Source organism: Odocoileus virginianus, chromosome 22, assembly GCF_023699985.2.
Source record: "Odocoileus virginianus isolate 20LAN1187 ecotype Illinois chromosome 22, Ovbor_1.2, whole genome shotgun sequence".
Lineage (NCBI taxonomy): Eukaryota > Metazoa > Chordata > Mammalia > Artiodactyla > Cervidae > Odocoileus > Odocoileus virginianus.
Genome location: NC_069695.1, coordinates 45,484,749 through 45,510,674, shown reverse-complemented (window position 1 = coordinate 45,510,674; position 25,926 = coordinate 45,484,749).

Below are 25,926 nucleotides of genomic sequence, written 5' to 3'. Positions count from 1 at the left end.
TGCCAAACAATGAAAGGAATAGTGGGAAAAAAATTGATATGCATATTAATGCAGAGACATCAGGATAATAATTATATTCATAAAGGTAAGCTTACAAAAAAGAAATGGAATAAAAATAGAAATTTTGGCAATAAAAAACAAACTTTTTGGAAAATGAAAAAGAAAAAATTGATATAAAAATTTCTCCAATTTTGATGCTTGCATTTTTTAAAAATAGGTTTAAATACATTTTTAAAAATCTCTGAATTAGAAGTAAAAACAGTACATGTATATGTTATATATATATATATATACACCAATTCCTTTTAGAAAATAAATAAATAAAATACAGTTCTTATAAAGAATAGGAAACAAGAAAGAAGCACAAGTCATAGGCCATTAAAAGATTTATTAAAGAGTTATGTGTTTGTATATCTGCTTGGTGTGTATGTATTTGTTTGTGTGCGTGTATATTTAATAAAATAAGCTTTTGCTTTTTATGGCAAAATCTATGAGACAGAATTGGTCTCAACTCAATACATCACCAGTAGGCAAGATGCTCAGGCTATGGCGTGTTTTATTTCATACATTCATTCAATAAATAATTATAAAATGCCTAATAGTTCCCTGACACTTTGCTCTAGTACTCAAAATAAGAAGATTAAATGTACAAATCAAGATGCTGAAACAGTATCCATCGAATGTGAAAGATAAGTGAATAGTTTAATAATTCTCACATGGAATGATCATTGCTATGAAGAGATGGAAAGAAAAGGAAAGGCATCTTATTCACAACCAAGCAGAGTGAATAGGAAAATAGTTCAAGTGTTCCTTCGGGACAACCTTCATTTCTGTAAAGGCATAGTTTTCTGAATCTAATATCTGATATATCTAAATAATTAGAATATTAAATTATGCAAATCAAAACTGTAAAAAATAAATTATAACTTGCTGAGGAAAAGGACTGAAAGCTTAGCAAATAATAAATTCAGTAGAATTCTACTGTATATTTCTCGTGCTTAGTCATGGAAATACTGAAACAAATGAAATTCAGTACTGGAAAATATACTCCCATTGCTACTGTTTCTATAGCTTACATTAGAAAGAAATAGTTTGTGGTTAACATATAGATAAAAAGCAAATGAAATTCTTTAGCACATGACACAGAAACTATCTTTGAAATAGGACTTTAAACTTCAATTTAAAGAAATTAAATTATTGTAACATTGAAAATAGACCCCTGTTTCAAGTAATTATTCCCTAGCTAAGGCTAAATGCATATTAAATCAATCCTGCTTTTGAAAATTTTGGAGTTGAAAATGTCTTTAAAATATTCTTCTAAAGTTGCCTTAAAATTAAAATAGCCAGTCTTAAAAAAAAAAAAATCAGTTTTTAAAAATAGTTCTCCTCCTTCAGGATCTGAGAAACCAAGTTCTTTTTGTTTTTTTCCCTCAGACAGAAAGGACACTTTATGACTAAGTTGTAAACCATTAACAGTACAGTGTCATAATTGAAAGGTTAACATGGTCCTAACTTTAATGGGGTAATCTGTATCACTTCATTTCCCAACTGCTACAAGGAGATACAAACAAGTATTAAATACATTATCTGATACTTTGGCAGGTGTGTGAGAGGGAGTCATCTTGTTCAAACCCCTACAACTTGATTCTCTTAGAGACACCTCTGGCTATACATAAATATTCCATGTTTCCACATATGAATATCCTATCCATTTAAATATACATACCTATGGATGATTCATGTTGATGTATGGTAGGAGTCAACACAACATTGTAAAGGAATTATGTTGCAATTAAAACCAAAATAAAGAAACTAGAAATATCCCATTCTTTCTTCAGACTTCAAAATTGGCCTCTGAGTTAACTCAAGTATACCTCCCCCTCATATATTCAGAAATAACCAACTCTGTGTTTAAAAAGAACTGTGAATACCAAGATACAAAACAAGCAACCAAACATTACAGAATAAGCTCAAGCTTTCTGTATCAAACGGTACTCACACTATATACCATGCTCCTACTGGTTACAGGTGGCATTTTATTTATACTCGTACTACATGCAGGTGGCATTTTATTTCCATCTCATTTTTTCCCCTCCTAACTTGTATTTTATTATTTCTCTTCCCTCTCTGTGATTACTACACTGTAAATTCCTTTGAGGATAGGAGTCATGAATTAATTATCCCATGCATTTTCCACAAGGGAGAATAGGTCTTTATAAGCTTCCATAAATAATGTTCCTAAAATATTATTATTCATTTAACAAACCTACAATACGGCTATTAAGTTGTATTTTCTTCCAATTTCTTCCTCAGTGAAAACGCTTGGTATAGTTTGACATCTTGTTCTGGCTGTGTAACCAGTGATACCTTGCTTGATGTATCTTAGACTCTGACACCTTTTGTGATCATCAACTTGATGACTAATGAAATTAGCAGAAAACATTCCTGTATTTCTTCTCTAAGAATTGACTTTTAAGAGCCTAACTCTCAAAAGAGTGGAAAGGATAATGTGGACATAAACCCTGTCCTCTATTTTTAAAACCCTGTCCTCTATTCTACAGAGAAAATAAATTTCAAAAAATGTGACTTCCCCAACATCTGTTCCATAACCAGCTAAGGCCGGCCAGTATGCCGATGAGGCCTCACGCTGCCAAAAGTGCCCGATGTGTGGGAGGAACGTCTGGCTCTGAAACAGCAATGGATCAAAAAGGAGGGCAGAGGACAGCGGGGTGGGAGAGGCAGCGACGTGAGAGGGGAGAGCGTGCCAAGCTCGCTCAGAGATCGCCGACATATGTCCATTTGCTTTGTACGTGCGGGCTGGTCGAATCCATTTCAGAGGGTGAATTAAAATGCAAGAGATGGTGAGAGATGATACTTCATTTCAATGGAAAATGAAAAGAGGTACAGATGGCGAGGATCTGCTTGCCTTCTATTACCTGGAGTTATAAAGGGGGTAGTTTGTCACTGCGTCACCCTTTTTGGCGGAAGTGGTACAAATCGCAGTGGGCAATTCTGATGTTTTGGGTAATTACTCTTCTCAGGCTCTAAGCCCTCAAATGATTTCCAGAGTATAAAATGCCAGCAAGGAAACAGAATTGTGCTGACTCAGGTTTAGGAGTAAAAGCAAAATGAAATCTATTCTTTTAACCCAACATTCGAGATCTAAGAAATAGAGAAAGGGAAAAAACAAAGCAAAACTCAACACTTTCATTGAATCTATAAAAGTTCTGTCAATGTTTTCATTACACAAACAGATAATTAGTCGTGCAGTGCATGTTGAGGACTGAAGAATGAACACAGAGTTGTGTTAAGTATGACATAACATATTTGCCTACGGAAGAATCGCTGTGGAAGACTGGAATATTTTATGGTCTTTGAGCTTGTTCTCATTTCGTTTGTCTTTAAATATAAAATATAATATTTAATTATGAAATAAGTCAAGTACACAGAATAAGACAATAAAGAATATCAGACAAGCAATCACTATTTATAAAACATTTATAGTTGCCGTAATAGGTGTTTGTGTGTGCTATCTGTACATTTATATATATCAAACTGTTGTGTATAGGTCCTATACATTGCTATATATTGCTATATCCATCAAGTATAAATATGTTATGGGTATTTTTTACATAAAATATATGGTAATGAATCAAAAAATAATGTTTAGACAATGTCTTTACATATGGTTAACTAGTCCATCTGTTGCCCAGTGATTTTCATTGTGCTTCAAGGGCCTATATGTGTCTCTCTGTCTCTCTCTATATATGTGTGTGTGTGTGTCTATATATATATATATATATATAATCCCACTTTTTTTTCTTTTTTATAAATTTTCTTCTATCTGTCTCTTGTTTCTAGGCCATTACCACACAGTATGAATTACTGGCTTTATAACAAACTTTATTATCTAATACAGTAAGTTTGGGCATATATTTCCTTATGAGAATTATTTCATCTTGAACCAGTTCATCTCCTATATGAACATTTGGATCAGCTTGCCTAATTGCATTGTAATTATGAGATAACTTGGGAGCAAAAAGGGATCTCTTTGTAATTTGGGGTTAATAGGTATTTTAATTTAGATCTTTTTTGTGCACTTTAATAAAATGTGATAATATTTTTTTTACAAACTTTGAATAATTCTGTAATATTTATCCTAAAAAGTTTTAGTTTTGGGGCGATTACAATTTTTTAAAGTAATCTTTTATAATTTTTTTCTCGTCTATACCAACAAACATCCCTTTCTAATAGTATTTAAGGTTTTAAGATCACATTATCATTTATACAATAATTCCCTCTCCTTTATTACCTTTTATATAATTTTCATATTTTGTTCAGCTGAATTGGGTTTCCTGCAGAAAGACAGTAGTGATAGTAAACACTGACTGAATGGAAAAATTATTTTATGATTTCACTATGTTCTAATATGTACAGTATAAGATGTTGGTAAGATTTATCTGGAAAAACTTTGAATGCATCAAATTTCATGTATTTTTTGTTCCTTTTGATCCTTGTGGTTTGGAAGTCAAACACTCTGTTTACCACTAATTCTTCAACAGTCAGTTTTGACCTACTAATGTGTAATGTTTTCAAGAGCTCTAAAGTTTCCCGTTATACAATGCTTTAACTTTGATCTCTGACCATTTTAGCTCTTCTTTTAAATTACCCAAATTGCCACTATTTTTATATTGACTTGAGTGGTTATTATTTACTTAAATCTGTTTGCTCAGTTTCATGCTCTAATTTTATCTCGTTATCTCTTCACTTAAATAAAACATGAAAAAAAAAGTGAAAGTGTTAGTCACTTAGTCATGTCCAACCCTTTGTGACCCCATGGACTGTAGCCCACCAGACTCCTCAGTCTATGGAGTTCTTGAGGCAAGACTGCTGGAGTGGGTAGCCATTCCCTTTTCTAGGTGATCTTCCCTGGATGCAGGGGTCGCAGGGGTTGAACCCAGGTCTCCCACATTATGAGCAGATTTTTTACTGTCTGAGCCACAAGAGTAATCCATGCCTACCCTTGTACACTGCTTTACTTGAGTATAGAAATAAAATGTGTTTTTTCATCACAGTTTGAAACACCAGAATTTCAGTTTGGTCATGATGCGAACATGCTTTCTCAGTTTTTCATGGTATGAAGTTATACATTTTGATTTTTTTACCTTTTGTATTGCTTTCATCATTTTATGCATACTGATTTTATACCCATTTGAATGAAGAGTTCCAAAGAATAGCAAGGAGAGATAAGAAAGCCTTCCTCAGTGATCAGTGCAAAGAAATAGAGGAAAACAATAGAATGGGAAAGACAAGAGTCTCTTCAAGAAAATTAGAGATAGCAAGGGTATATTTCATGCAAAGATGGGCACAATAAAAGACAGAAATGGCATGGACCTAACAGAAGCAGAAGATATTAAGAAGAGGTGGCAGGAATACACAGAAGAACTATACAAAAAAGATCTTCACAACCCAGATAACCACGATGGTGTGATCACTCACCTGGAGCCAGACATCCTAGAATGTGAAGTCAGGTGGGCCTTAGGAAACATCACAATGAACAAAGCTAGTGAAGGTGATGGAATTCCAGTTAAGCTCTTACAAATCCTAAAGGATGATGCTGTGAAAGTGCTGCACTTAATATGCCAGCAAATTTGGAAAACTCAGCTGTGGCCACAGGACTGGAAAAGGTCAGTTTTCATTCCAATCCCAAAGAAAGGCAATGCCAAAGAATGCTCAAACTACCACACAATTGCACTCATCTCACACGCTAGCAAAGTAATGCTCAAAATTCTCCAAGCCAGGCTTCAACAGTACATGAACTTTTAACTTCCAGATGTTCAATGTCATTTTTAAAAAGGCAGAAGAACCAGAGATCAAATTGCCAATGTCCTTTGGATCATTGAAGAAGCAAAGGAGTTCCAGAAAAAAAATCTACTTCTGCTTTATTGACTAGGCCAAAGCCTTTGACTGTGTGGATAGCAACAAACCAAGGAAAATTCTCTAAGAGATGATGCTGGGAAAGATTGAAGGTGGGAGGAGAAGGGGATGACAGCAGATGACATGGTTGGATGGCATCACTGACTCAATGGATATGAGTTTGAGTAAGCTCTGGGATTTCGTGATGGACAGGGAAGCCTGGTGTGCTGCAGTCCATGGGGTCTTAAAGAGTCAGACATGACTGAGTGACTGAACTGAAATGAACTGATTTTATACGTAGAGATTGGTAATTATCCCAGATCCTTCTGGACTATTTACTGCGATTCCACATGTTGATGACTTGTTTTCTCATGTGGATTCTAATTTTAATTTTTTTTTTTTTGCTTATTTTTAACAAAGAATATTATTCTCAAGGTCTTAACATAAGTTATGAATCTGCCTCTACAGCACAGATTCATACAGCTTCTTTCAGAGCCCTGGGGATTCCATGGACACAGATACTCCATACACAAAAATACTGTATTATTTTCTTAGCTTGACATTTCTTTATCTTCTGAGCAGAGTAAGTAGCTACCATATAATCACAGATAGCACAGGGTTGAGATATTTATTTTTTATAAAAACAAAATTTATATTTTTATTTTAAATCTTTTTTTGAAGAGCTTTCTTGCCATTTCTCTGGGCAAAGGTTGGGGGTTGGAATAGACAGTTTCCTGACCCAAGGTTTTTATTTCTGTTTGTCATAGAAAATTCTGACACTATGATTCATCTCCTTTCTTTACAATTTTCCATGTTTCTATCTCTATTAGTAAGTCACTATTGAAATTGGTGGGCATCTTCCTGACTAGCAAAAACCCTACATTGAAAAAGTCAATATAAAAGAAAATCCAAAGATGCTTTGGTATTTATATTTTCATCATTAGATATATAATTGATCTTATTAACTAAGATTTATGAGATAGTGTTGTTGGAAAACTTGTGGGAATAAATGACTTGGTGAGAAAATTGAAATGTGAGTGGTTAACATAAATAAAAATAAAGCTTTTAAAATGAATTTTAAAATGGTGAAAGAAAATGTTCCTGTTTTGAAGCTTAAGTAAGATATGAAAATGATATGCTACAAAAATGTCCTAAAAGAAGTTGGATATTAGGAAAATGATTAAGAAGCTATCTGGGAAGATAGTTTATACTAATATGTATACTTGAATCCTTGAATATTATTAAAAATCAGCCAAATAAGTAACTTATGGAAGAAATAAATGTCTTCAAATCTGAATTAATCAAGTAAAACCTTCCCAACCACATCTTGTATACTTTTAGCTCAATAGGGTTGCATTTCCCAGAATCTTGTGATTGTAGACATGTGCTATAAATTGATGGATATACAATTTTTTTAATACAAATCTTGTACAATTAGGTATATTAATTATGAAGCTTACTTTTTAAAAGAAAAAAGTCTAGGTCTTCTGCCCATTTATTATTAATTTTTTTTTATTGTGTTCTTATTTTTTGCTATTGAGTTATATGAGCTGTTTGTATACTTTGGAGAGTGGCCCCTTGCTGCACTATCATTTGCACATATTTTCTTCCATTTGGTAGGCTGTCTTTTTGTTTTGTCAGTGATTTCTTTTACTGTATGAAAGTCTTTAGGTTTAGGTCCAATTTTTGCATTTTTGCTTCTATTTCTTTTGCCCTAGGAGGCAGATCCAAAGAATATTGTCAAAAAGCTTTCTCTTCTAAGAGTTCAACAGTCTTATTTAGGTATTTAATCATCTTTTGATTCTGTTCCACTGATCCATGTGTCTGTTGTTGTGCCAGTATCATGCTGTTTTGATTACTGTAGCTTTGTAATAGAGTTTGAAATTGAGGATTGTGATGCCTCTAGCTCAGCTCGGGCCAGGTTTCATGAGGAAGTGGTCCACAGGAAACCCAATAGCCATCGCAGTAGACTTTGCTCTCCCTGCCACTGGGTGGGGTGGGGGGGCAGTCAGCATGCATGTCTCCTTATGAAAAGAATCCAGACTTCCTCAGCTCCTCTGTTTCTCTCAGTTGTCCTCCAGCCAATCTGGGTCTCATCTTCTCCATAGAACCTTTGGCTTTGTATTCAACTTATGCATCTGTATCTTAAGAGACATTTCAAAATAATGATGACAGGTATCAAAAATGTTCATCAGTGGTACAGCAATTTGACAGTTGGAAAAGAGTCCAAACTCTCAAATGCCAAAAGACTTAGGAAACAAACAAATAAACAAACAAAAACTTTTTTTTTTTAAGTTCAGCACAGAATGCTTAAAAGTGTGATTTTCTTAAAAAAAGCATGGTAGTTTCATATTAGAATAACTTACTATGACATCGTGAAATGAAATCTATTCCTAATGTGTCTGAATTTGCATATGCAGTGGTTCTACTCTACCAGTACAGCCCATTTTATTGAGCTTTTGCATGCAGGGAGAAAAATCCTGAATTCTCATTTACTTGAGGCTAAAAATTAATGACTTTGGTTCAATTGCAAAGTAGGCTAGTGAGGTCAGGAATTGAAATCTTTATTTAAGATACTGATTTTTTTTTCCCCTTCTAAGTTTCTAGAAGCAATAAAGTGCCTTCATCATTTCCTTCTGTATGTTAGCGATGACAATTCAATAGCAATAGAGACACTACAGAGCTATACTGCAAAACCGAGACCGCTCCTAAAATTTCTCTCCTAGTGTTATTCATCACCAACAAGCCTTTCCTTTTGCATCCTTTTCTGTTGTTTCCTAACATAATAGCAAGAACTCGAAGTGCCTTCCTTTATTCCTAGAAATGCAACATTTTCAGTAATTTCTACAGCAATCATAAATGATGAAGGAAAAACATTGGTGGGGTATTTGATATATTAATTATAAATATGTAGTCCTTACAGAAACACAGTCCAAACAAATGCATGAATAATGAAAGCAAAACATACACAGTGACTTCTACAATATGAATTTTGCTACATTCGAAGCTAAAAAAATGTATTTTATTTTTCAAAGTATTTTTATATGTCTGCTAAAAATACTGTTATGAATGTGTCTATGGCCTTGAAGGTTATAGAGGTCATCATGTGAAGTCTGTCAAGGTAACGGTGTCTAATTCCACATTCTGAATATAGAAGGCTCTAAATGAGAATGTTCTTTGCAGGATAAGGACCTCCAAATCTTTAAATCGTGTCCTGTTACCCTGAGACTGTTCCTAACCTGAAGGAAATATATAAAGGAGCCATACTATTTAAAAACCACACTTTATTGCTTTTTTGAGCCTTCATTCTGGTCCTTATTCACTCTATCCAGATACTATTGATGGAATTATTTTAAGTTACCTGGAGCTTTTTCATTTAGATTTGAGGGAAACTGCTGCTATCTGCCTGAGGCTCTTTCACAATATCTACTCTGATTTCAACTTTTGACCTTCAAAGAGGTAATCTTTTAAATGATAATTCCAAATTGGAGAAAGTACAAAATAACTATTTGAATATAAAAAACTTTTAACATCGGTGTCTTCTACCAAAACCAAACAACCTACTAGCTTCTTGGCAGAATTTTCTAGTCAGTAATCAACTTGGAGACTGCCAACAACAAAGAGCTTTGTTTGGGTGTCTTAGGTATTGCAGCTGGGGAGACCCAAATTCTGGTAAAATCCAAAAGTGTTCTGAGGGAGATAAAGAATCAGGGGCTTATAAAAAAACTGTAGGTTGTTCAAGTTGTCTGCCAGGAATTATGATTAACTCTGACACAGGAAAGCAAGTATTTGTCCCTTAGGGGAAGGTTGTCATCAGAGGGATTAAATGCAAGGGAGAATCTTGTGTTGCAGGTGGATTCTTTTCCGTCTAAGCTGCTAGAGAAGCCTGATTTTGGGATAAGCATCCCATAAGTATCTTGAGTTTCTGGAGCATTGGGAAGGTGTTCTGGATGCCTGTGTTGAGACAATCAGTCGTTAAGCTTCACATATCATCCAGGCTGAGCCATTCATAGGTCACACTTCCTCAGAGACTCCTGGCTCCAGTTTAGAGAGTTCTCTTTGCAACACTGCCTCCATTTTTACTTTCCTTTTATCAGTATATTCTTAGCAGTAACCTTACAAGAGTCTTTAAGTTGGAAGCTTAGGAAATTAGTAGGGGGCAAGAGGAAATACCATACTTCCTCTGATGTTGGAGCCTGTGGTCCATAGTCAGCAAAGCCCACGCATGCTATTGATGTAAATATACAGTCTTATAATATCTGATTGCATGCAGCCTACTAAAATATAGGTTCTCAATAATACTTGAAAATAACTGCTAATAAAACATTAACAAATTTAAAATTTTCTATTATAAACCTTCACATCCCACATTACTAAGAGTACTATAGTCACATCTGGAGAGAAGCAAATTTTCTTTAACTTAATAAAGTTCTAGGATTTAAAAGCAGATTCTGTGGCAAGTTTGATTTCTGGATCCTGTTTGGAAAAGCTCAAGATTTACAAGGTATCTTCTTTTAGAATATAAACTTTGTAGGAAATGACTATGTGTCAATTATTTTCCTAAATTTTTGCTAGAAATATTTACCAATTTAATATATGAAGATATCTTATAAGGAAAATATGGAGTGTAATGTGTTTCATGTAGCAGCAGATTTCTTAATATTAAGCAGGAGAAAAAGTATTCAGAATTTAGACTTATAATACTCAGAGTTGTAAACTTTTTTTGGTTTGTTTTGCTATCTTTTTGCACATGAATTAAAGTATATTGATTAAACTTTGTCATCAGCCTTTAGTCTTTTGCTCTCTCTTTCATTTCTAGAATTAATTTTTTTCCTGTATCCTCATTTCATCTCCATCATTACAGATTTACTTTCACAAAATAGCTAATTTGATCTATCTTCCAATATTTGTTGGCATTTTGTACAATATCAGACTTTTGGCCCATGGCTCAGCTTAAACCTAGTGTAAATCTTTCTAAGTATATAAACCCTCAGAAACATCTATAACACTTATAATTTCATAATCTAATTATTATAACATATAATAATTCAATTCAAATCAAGTAATGTATAACATTACACATTTTAGAAATTCTAAGCTTACATTCAGAAAGTCTATGAAAATTAAGCCCAGAATAGCCTGTGTTGGCACTTATCCGCATCGATTTTTAAATTAGCAGGTGTCATTTTCTTATGAGTTCAATTGAATATTGAACACTTGAATGTTCTGTGATTAAAATCACATGAAAATCTGGTAAGATACTCTAGAAATGCAGCTACCTAAAAGCATGTGTGTGTGTGTGTGTGTGTGTGTGTGTGAGAGAGAGAGAGAAGGTACAGAGACAGAAAGATAGAGAAAATTGGCTTTCATACTCAGCTCTCCAAGGCAAGAATTCTACCTGGATTTCTTTGCTGCATGGAAAGAAGAGTGGACATCCTCAGGACCAGCTCACCTGAAAGAGAGGCCAGGAGGCCTGAGCCTGATGCCCAATTGTGGTTTTTGCTCCCGTCTCATCAAACACATGATTGTTCCTCCCTCACAGGGGCTAGATGAGGAGCTTAGAGACCAGTTTCCCAAGTATTCAAAAGTTCTTACTGTAGAAATAAAAACAGGGAGGCGAGGACAGGGCAGGAGTAGTTCCTCCTATGCCAGGTATATGCAGTTGATACAGCTTCTATAAACTTTATTATAATTGAGCCTGATTTATAACCAAACCTCTGTGCTTCTCAGGCTGCTAAAACTGTCACACTAGCAGCATCCAGGGGCTGTTTTAAGACTCAAATGCGCACTTTAAGATTAGTCCTCCCCAGAGCAAGCAGCACAAGGTTGCTACATAAACTACATATGTTGGAATCTATAATCCCTCAGATGCATCTTTTTTCATCTCAAACACAGACTATGTTGACTTTAAAGATAAGAAAAAGAAATATCCTACAAAGTCATTCATTTTCTTTCCCCCCTTGATTCTCAGATTTCTGTTAAGAGATGCAGGGATTTCTAGTTGACAGAAAGCAGTGTATATGAAGTGTTCAACTTCAGGGTTACAGTTCAGTTTCATGATAAAAATTTAAAGATGGGAAATGTTTACATAAAAATCATATGGAAACTGTTTTCAGTGAAAGAGACAAAATGATAGAAAGTAGAATTCATCATAATCAAAAACTTTTATCTGTAATCAGCAAACATCAGTTGGTAGGATAGAACTGGAGATTATATTTGGTTCTATTTTTTCACAAATGGAGCCAGTTAATCTGTATGAAAGTTGCTCTTCATTTTATGCAATCAGTTACTTTGTCACTTCTCTTCCTCCCTATTCTTGATTCATTTCAGTAATGTCCATTATGAGGAAAGGAAATTAAAAGACTTATGTTATTGCAAAGGTTTGACATTCAATAAATCATATTTTTGAAAAAATGCCAAGTTTTATTCATTAATAGAAGCATTAACATGACAAACTTGGAAGTTTCTCTGTAGAATGTTTGAACTTAAAAGCTTGTGAAGAATAAGAACATCAGTATTTGTTCAGACATTTGTATGTAATTATTGCTAGATTTCCTAATTAAAAGTGTCTAGCTGTTTTAAAATAACTGTGAAAATGATTCAGATGCATAAGGTTAAAGCTGAAACTTTAAAAAAAAAGAATTGAGATAGATTTACAAATAATGTTTATACCTATTGGCTAGTTATTAGGAAGAGAATTGAATGATTTCTGACCATAATTTATGTGATGAAAATAGAGGGTCAAAATCACTTAGCTAGAAACTTTGTAGATGTTTAAAGGAACATTCCAATTAAGCTAGATAAGAAAATATCATATTCTTTCCTGTGATAATTTTCCTTGGCAAGAATCATGACACAGGCAACTCATTTCCCTACAGAAAGAAGAGCATAGTAAGTTTCAGCAAGTTTGATAATAAGAAACATAGGTTTCACTAAGGGCAAGAATTTCCCCTTGAAGTTAGGAAAGCTGAAGTAAAAAAAAAAAAAAAAATGATTAAGTGACTTCCTCAGAGTCCTGGATATAGTTAGTAGCAGAGCCAATAGTATAGCTTAGTTCTGATGCTTGTATTAGTCAGCAATGTTCCCACCACAAGCTGTTGTCTTAAGCCTGAACAAGTACAAATATCTTAAGCTGATGACTAAGAAGGATCCTTTAGAACAGCTTATTATACTTAAACTAGGCATGTTTCTTAATTACAGGTAAAGCATATAACTTCCTGTGTTTCCAGAAAAAATCTCCATTTTTCTATCCTAGACTCTCACGGCAAATTATTCAGTGGTTTATTACAAGCACATTGAAGCACTGGAATATTTGTGTGGAGGGAGGGTTTTAGGAACCATAATCTGTTTGTAAGTGAGCCTTGAGGTTATTTTCACATGGCAATTTACATAATAGTGGGAGAGATGGCAATTTTCCATATTAAGCAGTGTGTATAGAGAGGTGTTGTAGATTTTACAAAAATTCAATGTTTCCAACCAGCTTCTTGATTCTGAACTCTTAACCGAGGTCAGTAGACTATGAAAGTTCTATTAGGATATGTAGCTGCCCTACCCCCACCCCTTTTACCAAATCCCTGTTATCTCTCTTTTGCTTCTAAATCTCCTTCTGATACACACACACACACACACACACACACACACACACACACACTCCCCTCTCTTTTGCAGCACTTTATGCTCTTCTTCTCTGAAGTCAAAAAGCTATCATTCTCTCCTTCTCTCCGAAACAAATTGGCTAAGTGAAAAGTGTGCAATTTTCACACTAGCTGCAACTCAAGGATGTGTGAAATCTTCCACATAGTTTGGCATGAGATCAGCAAGGCTAGTTGGTTGTCAGCTTGTTCTCAATGATTGATCTTAAGGAGAATTTTCTTTCATCAGCCAGAAAGGAGGATCATTTGGCTGATTTATTATTATGGCTCATCACCTTGGAAGTTTCCTTAAAAGACCTTTCTGCATGACATGTAATCTCCATCAGGGAAAGCATTTTACATGACATCTGCAGTTTGATACATACTTGGAATATAAACTGTTTTAAGATTTTAGTTAATGTTCTACATTGCACAAATTGCTGTTTTAGCATTTATTGCTGGTCATATTTTTCTATCTTTAAAAAGTGCTTTGGACCTATCTAGGCACTGTGGTGTGATTAGATTACTTATTTTTCCCACACAATTCAGATGAAATCTGCACATTGTTCAAGGTCTTTCACATGGATAGAATGTATCTAAAATTATGTAGAAATATGCAGCTCTACAGAAATCAGACAAATTGACTAGAAGACCAGATCTTAAGAATAAATATTTAATCTCCTTTAGGGACCAGCCATTATAACAATTCTCCCCAGGGTATTGTATCAATTCAAATACCTTATTTTTAATATTCTGCTACATAGTTTCACATAAAGTGATAGTTGGTAAATGCATTGATATTAATGTTTTCCCTTATTGCTATCAAAATATATAAGACATTTTAAAACAGTAAGATCTTATAAATGTTGTTACCAAAAGGCTGATACATAAAAATTTAACAAAGATAATTAGGGCTTCATAGCAGAAAGAATTCTTAGAAGGCTAATCTTCCTATCACATCAATGGAGAAACTGAAGACTTAAATTAGTTCACACAATGAATTACAAGACCAAGTAAAACTGTTCACTTGTAACTTTTAAATAATAAATTATGCTGTAAATAAAATAAATAATAAGTTAAATAATAAAACATACTATTACATTATATATACATTTGTACACCAGGGCTTCCTTGGTGGCTCCGAGAGTAAAGAAGCTGCCCAAAGTGCAGGAGACCCAAGTTCGATTCTTGGGTCAGGAAGATCCACTGGAGAAGACAACAGCAACCCATTCCAGTATTCTTGCCTAGAAACGTCCATGGACAGAGGAGGCTGGTGGGCTACATACAGTCCACGGGGTCGCAAAGAGACAGACGCAACTGAGTAACTAACACATGTGTATGCACATATATATTATTCACAGTCTATTTGTGCATACTAAGTCATTTCAGTCACATCCGACTCTGTGACCCTATGGACTGTAGCACTCCAGGCTCCTCTGTCCATGGAATTTTCCAGGCAAGAACACTGGAGTGGGTTGCCATTTCCTCCTCCAGGGGATCTTCCTGACCCAGGGATGGAATCCATGATTCTTATGTCTCTTGCACCAGCAGGCAGGCTCTTTATCAGTAGAGCCACCTTGGAAGCCCTCTCTATTATATATAATATATTCAATATATTTTAGCATATGTAAAACAAAATTCATATACTATATAGTGCAATACATGTATATATATCTTACTTATAGGACCACTATTCACAGTTTATTTTTTATTCTCATTTCATATATTTACATTGTACTAATATACTATACAAAATTAATGTTTTTGGAAAAGAAACCCAAGTGGTTACGCACTGTGTTAAAGTGGATACCTATTGGAACCAGCTTACATCACTCTTTATTACATCTAGCTCTACTAAATTACTCAGATGATTTGTTAATGATTAATTAACAAAATAAGGGATACATTATAGGAATGCAGACATTAATAGCCTGATTTCTTCAAATTTTAAGTATGCATTTTAAGTCACTTAAATCTAATTCTGATATTCTACTGCAACTTAGTTGCAAACTTAGTTTCAATTTCCTTTCTAGGTATTTCTATTTCAGTAATAAAGCTTTAGGAATTAAAGTGTATCTGTATTAACTATTAGCTGTTAAACTTAGTTTTAAAAATTTGATCTAATATACATATGGGGCTCAAAATCCAAGTCAGAGTACGAAAACACACACACACACACACATACACACACACACACATACACACACACACACATACACACACACACACACACACACACAAAAGGAAATACAATTGACAATTCATGGACCATAATTTTCAAAAATTATAGAGAAAATTCAGTCGCTTCCAAAAAATCAAAAGGATATTATAATTTTTGCCCACATTTTCAATATCATTCTGCTCTAATTTTTGTCAGTTCTAAGGCAACAAGGAAAAGTAGTCCATGAAGGAACTTTGTGAAAAATTAAACCAAATTCATTTGGATTTGAAAGAACAAACTCATACCATTGAAAGGGAGAATTTGATAACATGAAGAGACATTATAGAAGAAAGCTCAGGATACTTCAGTGCTACTCTTGACTTTAAAATTTCAAAAAGTTAATTAGTTGTTTTCACACAGCTTTTTGTATATAAATATTTTTATCTTCCATGAAAATAGAAATTGATCAAGCAGAACTAGTTCAGTTCAGTTCAATTGCTCAGTCGTGTCTGACTCTTTGTGACCGCATTTGGGCAGTAGCACGCTAGGCTTCCCTGTCCATCACCAACTCCCGGAGTTTACTTAAACTCATATCCAGTAGATGTTTTTCTGGAACTCTCTTGCTTTTTCGATGATCCAGTGGATGTTGGCAATTTGATCTCTGGTTCCCCTGCCTTTTCTAAATCCAGCTTGAACATCTGGAAGTTCATGGTTCATGCACTGTTAAAGCCTGGCCTGGAGAATTTTGGGTATTACTTTGCTAGCAAGTGAGATGAGTGCAATTGTGCGATAGTTTTAACATTTTTTGGCATTGCCTTTCTTTGGGGTTGGAATGAAAGATGATCTTTTCCAGTACTGTGTCTACTGCTGAATTTTCCAAATTTGCACATATTGAGTGCAGCACTTCACAGCATCATCTTTTAGGATTTGAAATAGCTCAACTGGAATTTCATCATCTCCACTAGCTTTGTTCATAGTGATGCTTCCTAAGACCCACTTGACTTCACATTCCAGGATCTCTGGCTCTAGTTGAATGATCACACCATTGTGATTATCTGGATCATGAAGATCTTTTTCTGTATGGTTCTTCTGTGTATTCCTGCCACCTCTTCTTAATATCTTCTGCTTCTGTTAGGTCCATATCATTTTTGTCCTTTACTGTGCCCATCTTTGCATGAAATGTTCCCTTGCTATCTCTAATTTTCATGAAGAAATCTCTAGTCTTTCCCATTCTATTGTTTTCTTCTATTTCTTTGCACTGATCACTGAGGAAGGCTTTTTTAATCTCTCCTTGCTATTTCTTGGAACTCAGCATTCAAATGAGTATATCTTTCCTTTTCTCCTTTCCTTTAATGTCTTTTCTTTTCTCAGCTATTTGTTAGGCCTCCTTGGACAGCAATTTTGCCTTTTTGCATTTCTTTTTCTTGGGGATGGTCTTGATCATTGCTTCCTGTACAATATCAGGAACCTCCGTCCATAGTTCTTCAAGCACTCTATCAGATCTAATCCCTTCAATCTATTTCTCACTTCTACTGTATAATCGTAAGGGATTTGACTTAGGTCATACCTGAATGGTCTAGTGGTTTTCCCCACTTTCTTCAATTTAAGTCTGAATTTGGTAATGAGGAGTTCATGATCTGAGCCACAGTCAGCTCCTGGTCTTGTTTTGCTGACTGTATAGAGCTTCTCCATCTTTGGCTGCAAAGAATGTAATCAACCTGATTTTACTATTGACCATCTGGTGATGTCCATGTCTAGAGTCTTCTCTTGTGTTGTTGGAAGAGGGTGTTTGCTATGATCAGTGTGTTCTTTTGGCTAAACTCCATAAGCATTTGACCTGCTTCATTCTGTACTCCAAAGCCAAATTTGCCTGTTACTCCAGGTGTTTCTTGACTTCCTACTTTTGCATTCCAGTCCCCTATAATGGAAAAGACATCTTTTTTGGGTGTTAGTTCTAGAAGGTTTGTAGGTCTTCATAGAACCATTAAACTTCAGCTTCTTTAGCATTAATGATCGGGGCACAGATTTGGATTACTGTAATATTGAATGGGTTGTCTTGGAAACAAACAGAGATCATTCTGTCATTTTTGAAATTGCATCCAAGTACTGCATTTTGGACTCTTTTATTCACTATGATGGCTACTCCATTTCTTCTAAGGGATTCTTGCCCACAGTAGGAGATTTAATGGTCATCTGAATTAAATTCACCCATTCCAGTCCATTTTAGTTTGCTGATTTCTAAAATGTTGATGTTCACTCTTGCCGTCTCCTGTTTGACAACTTCTAGTTTGTCTTGATTCAAGGACCTAACATTTCAGGCTCCTATGCAATCTTGCTCTTCACAGCCTCAGACTTTACTTTCACCACCAGTCACATCCACAACTGGGTGTTGTTTTTGCTTTGGTTCTGTCTCTTCATTCTTTCTGGAATTATTTCTCTCCTGATCTCCAATAGCATATTGGACACTAACCAACCAGGGAAGTTCATCTTTCAGTGTCCTATCTTTTTGCTTTTTCATACTGTTCATGGGGTTCTCAAGGCAAGAATACTGAAGTGGTTTGCCATTCCCTTCTCCAGTGGGCCACATTTTGTCAGAACTCTCCACCATGACCTGTCTGTCTTGGGTGGCCCTACATACATGGCTCATAGCTTCATTGAGGAAGTGGTTCACGTGATCAGATTTGTTAGTTTTCTGTGATTGTGGTTTTCATTCTGTCTGCCCTCTGTTGGAGACAGAAAAGAGGCTTATAGAAGCAGAACTAGCGTGTATCCTATTCTTTTTTTATGTGATTTTAAAGTATTGTCTCAAAGACCACAAAAGTATTGAAAATAAAAAAATATTTTATAACTAGAAGCTTTATTATGTACTCTTGCATGATAGGGATTTCAAGAAATTTCTTTAGGCTATATTTGCTCTATTCTTTGGAAATTGCAGTTAAAACTGATTTCAACATCACTTTAAAAATGCACCAACTTCTGCATTTGACACTGTACAGTTATAAAATTCCAGTATCTAAATAAAACTCACTATGCATTTCCAAAACCAAGAAATTGTGTTCTATGACCATGAAGAAACATTACCAGTAAATGGAGACAGAATTCACTACCCCCCCAAGACAGAAAGATGTAGTTAGGATACTAGAAAACTTAAGGACCTTTTACAAATATGCTCAATTTTCTCAACATGTCCAAAAAAAAAAATCAACATAATCAGAGAAAGAGGAAATGAAGCTGGTAAAGATTTTTCAATAAAAAAAGGAAAAAAAAGAAAAAGGAAAGAAAACTAGGTAAATTGAACATCATCACATCAAGTCAGAAGTTCTACATACCCTAAAAACATAGAGTACAAGAAAAATTTTAATATCCAAAATGATGGTTTCCAAATTATACTTTGCTTCTGCTCTGGTCACTTCCCACGTGGCTCAGATATTAAAGAATCTGCCTACAGTGCAGGAGACACAGGTTCAATTCTTGGATCAGGAAGATCCCCTGGAGAAGGAAATTGCAACCCACTCCAGTTTTCCAGCCTGGGAATCCCATGAACAGAGGAGCCTGGTGGGCTGTAGTCAACAACTCTGCCCTGCACAAAAAACTTAACTTAAAAGAGTTACCTTTTCAATTAAATGCATCACATTACCAATTCACTCTTATTCTTCATTTAATTGTTTTTCAGAGAGTTTCATCATTCAAAAGATGGAAGGTAAAGAAGTGATTATCTGGCATCAGTACTTTTGGCTGATGTAACATCCATGGTTATGAAGTGGAAAAACACATGGCCAAAGTTCTACTTATCCAGATAGTGTTTTTGTGAATGCCTGGTAAACATGGGGCAGGAAATTTGAAAATATACTTTTGACATAATTTCACATTGTCCTGTTGTTGAATTTTCAGCAACCAATTCAGTTCATGTCTGAATTATTCAATTTCTTGCTGATTCCAATTTTTAGGAAAATTTTAAGTCTTAGTCTCTGATACTTCCCCTTAAGTTTGTTTCTCATTGTATGTGGCTGATGGGAAGTGTGTGGAAAAAAGATCAAAAGATTTTCAGATGGATTTGCTGGCCATACATCATTTTATACTAGATATCACATCGCTTTTTACTGTTAAAAGTAAGACATTTGTTTTAAATATGTGTGCATCTTTGAGTTTAGCATGTCATTATCATAAATAAATTTGTACTCTTTTAAGTTATTCTTCAAATCAAACTTTCCTCTGTTTCTTTAAAATGCATAATATACTACACTGTTTCATGACTTTTCAACTTTCTGAGACAAAATTGTAGAAGGAATCCTCATTTAAAAAAAATCACTGTGTGATTCAATAATATTAAAATTACAGTATGGAAAGTTTCATAAGTTGATATTTCTTCTGTTAAATGGACTTGCAACTGCAAAACATTCTGAATATATTGTTTTAAAGAAACATCTTATCTTGCAGGTTTGAGTTAAGTATGCACAAAATTTCTTTGGAATAAATTTGCAAAATAAGTGTTTTTGGAACAGAATTTTGGATATTGAAGCTAATTATAAATTACTGAATAGTGCCTGCTGCACTGAAATGTTGGTAATACTATTTAGCACTAATATGTCATGGAAAATTTTGGCAGGAGATAAGAATGACTGGTTTTGTTGAATCTAGCTTGAACTGATTTTTTACAAAATCTCATTTTGCTTTTCTTTTCCTCTAGTTAACTGTTTAGGTGATTTCACCCAAGTTTATTACAACAAAAAGAATAGCATTGACAAAAATAAGACAATTTGTAATTATGAAATCTTATTTCTTTGAGGAACCAAATGATACTGAAATGATATTGATATTGAAAACATTTTCATTGCTCTGTTTGTTTCACATGACATTCTTTTGCGGAGCATTCCTAACAAAGATTAATTTCATTCAATGTAGATAAAAAGTGAAAACTGGTCATGATCTTTTCTGAATCATATTAATAACATTGAGATAAACTGTCTATGAACTTTGTGTTTTTTTACATCAACATAATTTTCCAAATTGAAAGCCCATTCTGAGAATTGTTGGGAATTTCTCAGGTTGACAAATGATGGAGAACAATGAAAGACTAACTGGTCACGATGTTCATATGCATAAGTTGCTTTGGGGAAAGAAGGGCCTTAGCTGAAAAGTCCAACTGCTGCTTGCAGTGCTACATCTCTGCCCCTTTAGAAGAAAAACTACAGGAATAATTACCAGTCTTCAGTTTTTATTAGGCTTGGATTCTCACTGCTGCTCTTCATTCCCAGTCTGGTAGTTTAAAATTGTCTTATTGTATGTATGTGTACATGTTGGTGTTGTTTAGTTGCTAAGTCATGTCTGACTCTGTGACCCCAGGGACTGTTGCCTGCCAGGCTCCTCTGTCCAGTGGATTTTCCAGGCAATAATACTGGAGTGAGTTGCCATTTCCTTCTCAGGGGATCTTCCCGACCCAGGGATTGAACTTATGTCTCCTGCATTGGTAGGTGGATTCTTTACTTGCGAAGCCCTCCTGTATGCATACCTATATTCATATATCCTCATATATTATGTCTGCATACAAACATGATGCACAGCATGGCTGATGCAATTTGCTGAGAAGATGGTTGTGAAAGCTTTCGAGTCTCGCACACGCACAACAGACTGCAAACCACACTACAGTTTACAAACCTCTAGCCTTGAGTTTGATGCTTCATTTGCCACACTGCTACTCTGCCAAATGGTACGGTGGCTCTGATCCAGATAACTAACTATGGTGGAGCTACATAGAGCGGTGGACGTCTGGCTCATGCAAAAACAGCGTCCAAAACGTTCAGAAGGGAAATAACAACAGCCTCAGTTCACTGCCAGTTGGTACTAATCAAGTGTCTTCTTGTTCATTGTTGCATTCTATTTGCACAATAATTCTTTCTGGAGACATTATAGCTGTCTGGAAGCTCTATTTTGTTTAAAGGACTAGATATTACAGACAACTTCTCATTCAGAAATGTTGAGAGTTTTCTAGTTAATATTGCCAAGTTAACAACTGCTTTTTCACTTTTTCTAACCAAGCAAGAAGAGAGACTTATTTCAACCCTATGTTGCCAAAGACACACTCAAGTGCCAAAGCAGCTTGAATTTAAAAATAGCTTTCCAAACCCATGAATGAGGTTATATCATTTACACAAACAGTTTCACTTTCAATAATTGAAGGAATGCTTTCTTAATGCCGCTTCCTAATTCACAGCTTAAAACATGAATCAAAATTTCTTACTAGACTTTTCCGGTGTTTAAGACTTCACCTTCCAGGGCTGGCAGTGAGGGGTCAATCCCTGGTTGGGGCACTGAGATAACACAAAAGCATAACACTTTGGCCATAACTCTTGGCCAAAATCATAACACTTAGGACAGAATCATTACTGAAATAAATTCAATAAAACTTTTTAAATGGTCCACATAAAAAAAGAACTCTTAAAAAAAATTGCTGTTCTAAAACTACCCAGAACTATTCAAAATTATTATGGCAGCCAAGTTTGTTTTTAATTAACTTTCTTTATGCTGTGGTCTGACCTCCAATCATCAGTTATAACAGCAGAATTTCAAAGGCAATTTATGTTACATGTTTCAAAGTCAAGGCATTTTAAGATATTTACTTATGTAGAACACTTTACATATGAAATTTTGGTTAGAGAAATGGTTGTTAAACATGCTCAATTCATTTATCCCATGATTTCTTGGAAAGAAGTGACCACAACACATTCAAATTATTGGGAATTGAGCAGTTTGGCCTAAATCTAAGCCTGAAACAAAACAGAAAACATATACATCTGTGTTTATTTAGGATCTGAAAATGATTACTTAGATGTTCAATTAAGTAAAATTTTCATGTCTTAACTGTTAATTGTTGTTACTCAATTGCCAAGTTGTGTCTGACTTTCTGTGACTCCATGGACTGCAGCACACCAGGCTTCCCTGTCCTTTACCATCTCTTGGAGTTTGCTCAAATTCATGTCCATTGAGTCAGTGACGCCATCCACCCATTTCATCCTCTTCTGCTCACTTCTCCTCTTGCCCTCAATCTTTCCCAGCATCAGGGTCAGGGTCTTTTCCAATGAGTTGGCTCTGCATATCAGGTGGCCCAAGTATTGGAGCTTCAGCTTCAGCATCAGTCCTTCCAGTGAATATTCAGCGTTGATATCCTTTAGGATTGACTTGTTTGATCTCCTTGCAATCCAAGGGACTCTCAAGAGTCTTTTACAGCACCATAGTTCACAATTAAATTTCTACACTTGCTAATTTAAAATATTATACTTGCAATTACACTTTTGTAACTTTTATTAATCATTAATAATACATTTAATAAGAGACTTTTAATGGTAAGCTCAGAAAATTTAAATGGACTCATAAATAAGTAGGATACTAGATAAGAAAATGCATATAATTTACCAATGATAGAATTAAGAGCTTCAGTACTTTTAATAAGCATCTGTCATTTTATAAATAGGAGAAAAATATACTGATATATTTCTCACTTGCCTGATCTTTCTCAGTCTATGAAAGTCCATCACACTTCCAATTCAGTAACACGTTTGCCTCTAAAAAGATTTGTGTACATTTGAATCTTCCCCTTAGCTAAAGGAAGGACAGGCGACAATGTCAGTTGAAAGTCTTTTATTACTGTAGTTATAGTTAATTTTCAGCAATAAAACAGATTGTACACTATTAGTATAATACTATATTTATTTTAACTATTAGTCCTGTTTCCTCTATTACGAGGATTATTGTACCTGTGTTTGGATGAAGATATCTAATACAGGGCAACTAGGGTCTTGCAAAATAAATACCAGCAGGTACAAGGCAAAGATAATATTTTAAATTGAATTTATGTAATGGCACTTAGTATTTTCTTTGTATAATGTTCATCCAGGTGCATTCATTTAAAATACCTACCATAAATTCTAAAATAACAAATTAGCTTTAAGATGAAAAGGCAGAGATAAAAAATATCTTGCCTAATACAAATTATGAGACAGGAATTAAGTGCTCATACTTACGTGCCTTAAATCAAACTTTCACACAGTGGTGGAAAAATCCTCGAGATTATTTTCAGCTTCCAAGACACGTGGTTATTCCTCATCACCCAATCTAATGGTTCCTTTAACCCAATATTCTTATTTCTACCTACACTCTCCTGCCATAAGTTAAACCTGGTCCTCAATGTTTATATAAACACCTGACATTTTTTACTTGCTTAAAATCCTGGACAACTGTATAATGCATGAATTTCTTTCCTTCCTCAATGATATTCTACATTCCATGTAGATTAGAACGAGGCCTTGTATACTGACTGATTTTGCAATGAAATGGCAGGTAAATTTTATTTTTTAAAACATACATATAAGCACATTTAAAACATCCTCATAGTTGAAATATTAATCAAAAGGTTGATGATAAATTTATCCAAGTATAATCGTTACATCAAAAACTTTCTTTAACCTACTTTTTAAATAATCCCATGGCTTTATGGGCTTCAGTTTTACCCAAATTCATCCTAAGTGTTGATCCTGAAAGTGAAACTGAAGTCGCTCAGTTGTGTCTGACTCTTTGCAACCCCATGGACTGTAGCCTACAGGCTCCTCCGTCCATGGGATTTTCCAGGCAAGAATACTGGAGTGGGTTGCCATTGCCTTCTCCAAGAGATCTTGCCGACCCAGGGATGAACCCAGGTCTCCCACGTTGTGGGCAGATGCTTTGCCATCTGAGCCACCAGGGAATTCCGTTGATCCTGAAAGTCAGTGTTATTTTTAGATGACCTGTCAACCATTTTCCTGAATACAAGCTCTCCCATTTGCAACAAGAGGCCAAACTTATAAGTGTGAGTTTTTGCTTTAAGAGAGTTCTTTTCTCTAAAATGAACCTGAGCTTTATATCTATTCTATACAAGTGGCTATTTTACATTAAGAAACAACTCACCATATTCTGCTAATGTTCCTCCTCTTTTAAACTCTTAATTATATTCAATGGACTATCACATTACTCACAAAGAATAAAATAACAGCATAATGAATATAATGTATTTTTGCCTTGGAGTCAGCAGGATGCTAATATAATAAACTGATCATCTAATTCTATAAACACATGCTTACATGGTGAGTTAAGTCACCAATGTGTAAACTTGTATTGTTAGCACAGTTAAATGTTTGGTGTTTTAGATTGGATGAGTTTAAACTTGTCGGGCTGAAGATTCCACTTTGCACATATGCAAACAATAACATCAACTCTTTGAAACTTCAAGAACACCAGGCTCCTCTGTCCATGGGGTTTCCCAGGCAAGAATACTAGAGTGGGTTGCCATTTCCTCCTCCAAAACAACAACATGAAAAATGAAAGTCGCTCAGTCCTGTCCGACTCTTTGCGACCCCATGGATTATACAGTCCATGGAATTCTCCAGGCCAGACTACTGGAGTGGGTAGCCTTTCCATTCTCCAGGGGATCTTCCCAACCTAGGGATAGAACCCAGGTCACCTTCATTGCAGGTGAATTCTTTATACCAGCTGAGCCAAAAAGGAAGCCCAAGAATACTGGACTGTGTAGTTTATCCCTTCTCCAGCAGATCTGCCTGGCCCAGGGATTGAACCAGAGTCTCCTGCATTGCAGGTAATTTCTTTACCAACTGAGCGCCCTTAAACAACAGCATATGTTTACCTAATATAGCTAGTTTCAATATATTACACTAAAGTGAAGTATAATTTCATATTTCCTATATTTTTGATAAATGTTACTTATAAGAAGCAACAGATGTGTATGTCTTAATTTTTTTAATAAACTACAAATTATATAAAATAACTTGCCAATTGAAAAATATGAAGTACAAAATGGTAAGAGAAGTAAAATAAATTTCTACTAAGAAAAATGATTGTGTATTTAATTAATTAAGGCATTTTCAGCTTAAAATGTACTGAATAATATTGAGTCTTATTTTTCACTGTTTATAATCTTTTATATGAGGATTATGTTTTGTGAACTTTGATTCTTAACTTGTGCCACCTATAATACACATAATAGTCACTGTATTTATTTGCAGATACATGACTATTGTTTAAACTGAACAAAAGTAAAACAGAAATGTCTCTAAAAGTTTCAGAACAGAAAAATAACTTAAAAATTTACTTATTATGTAATCTCATTTGTTGAAATATTTAAATATCTTTAAATTTATATAAAAGATATTAACTTTTTTGGCCCTTAGAATT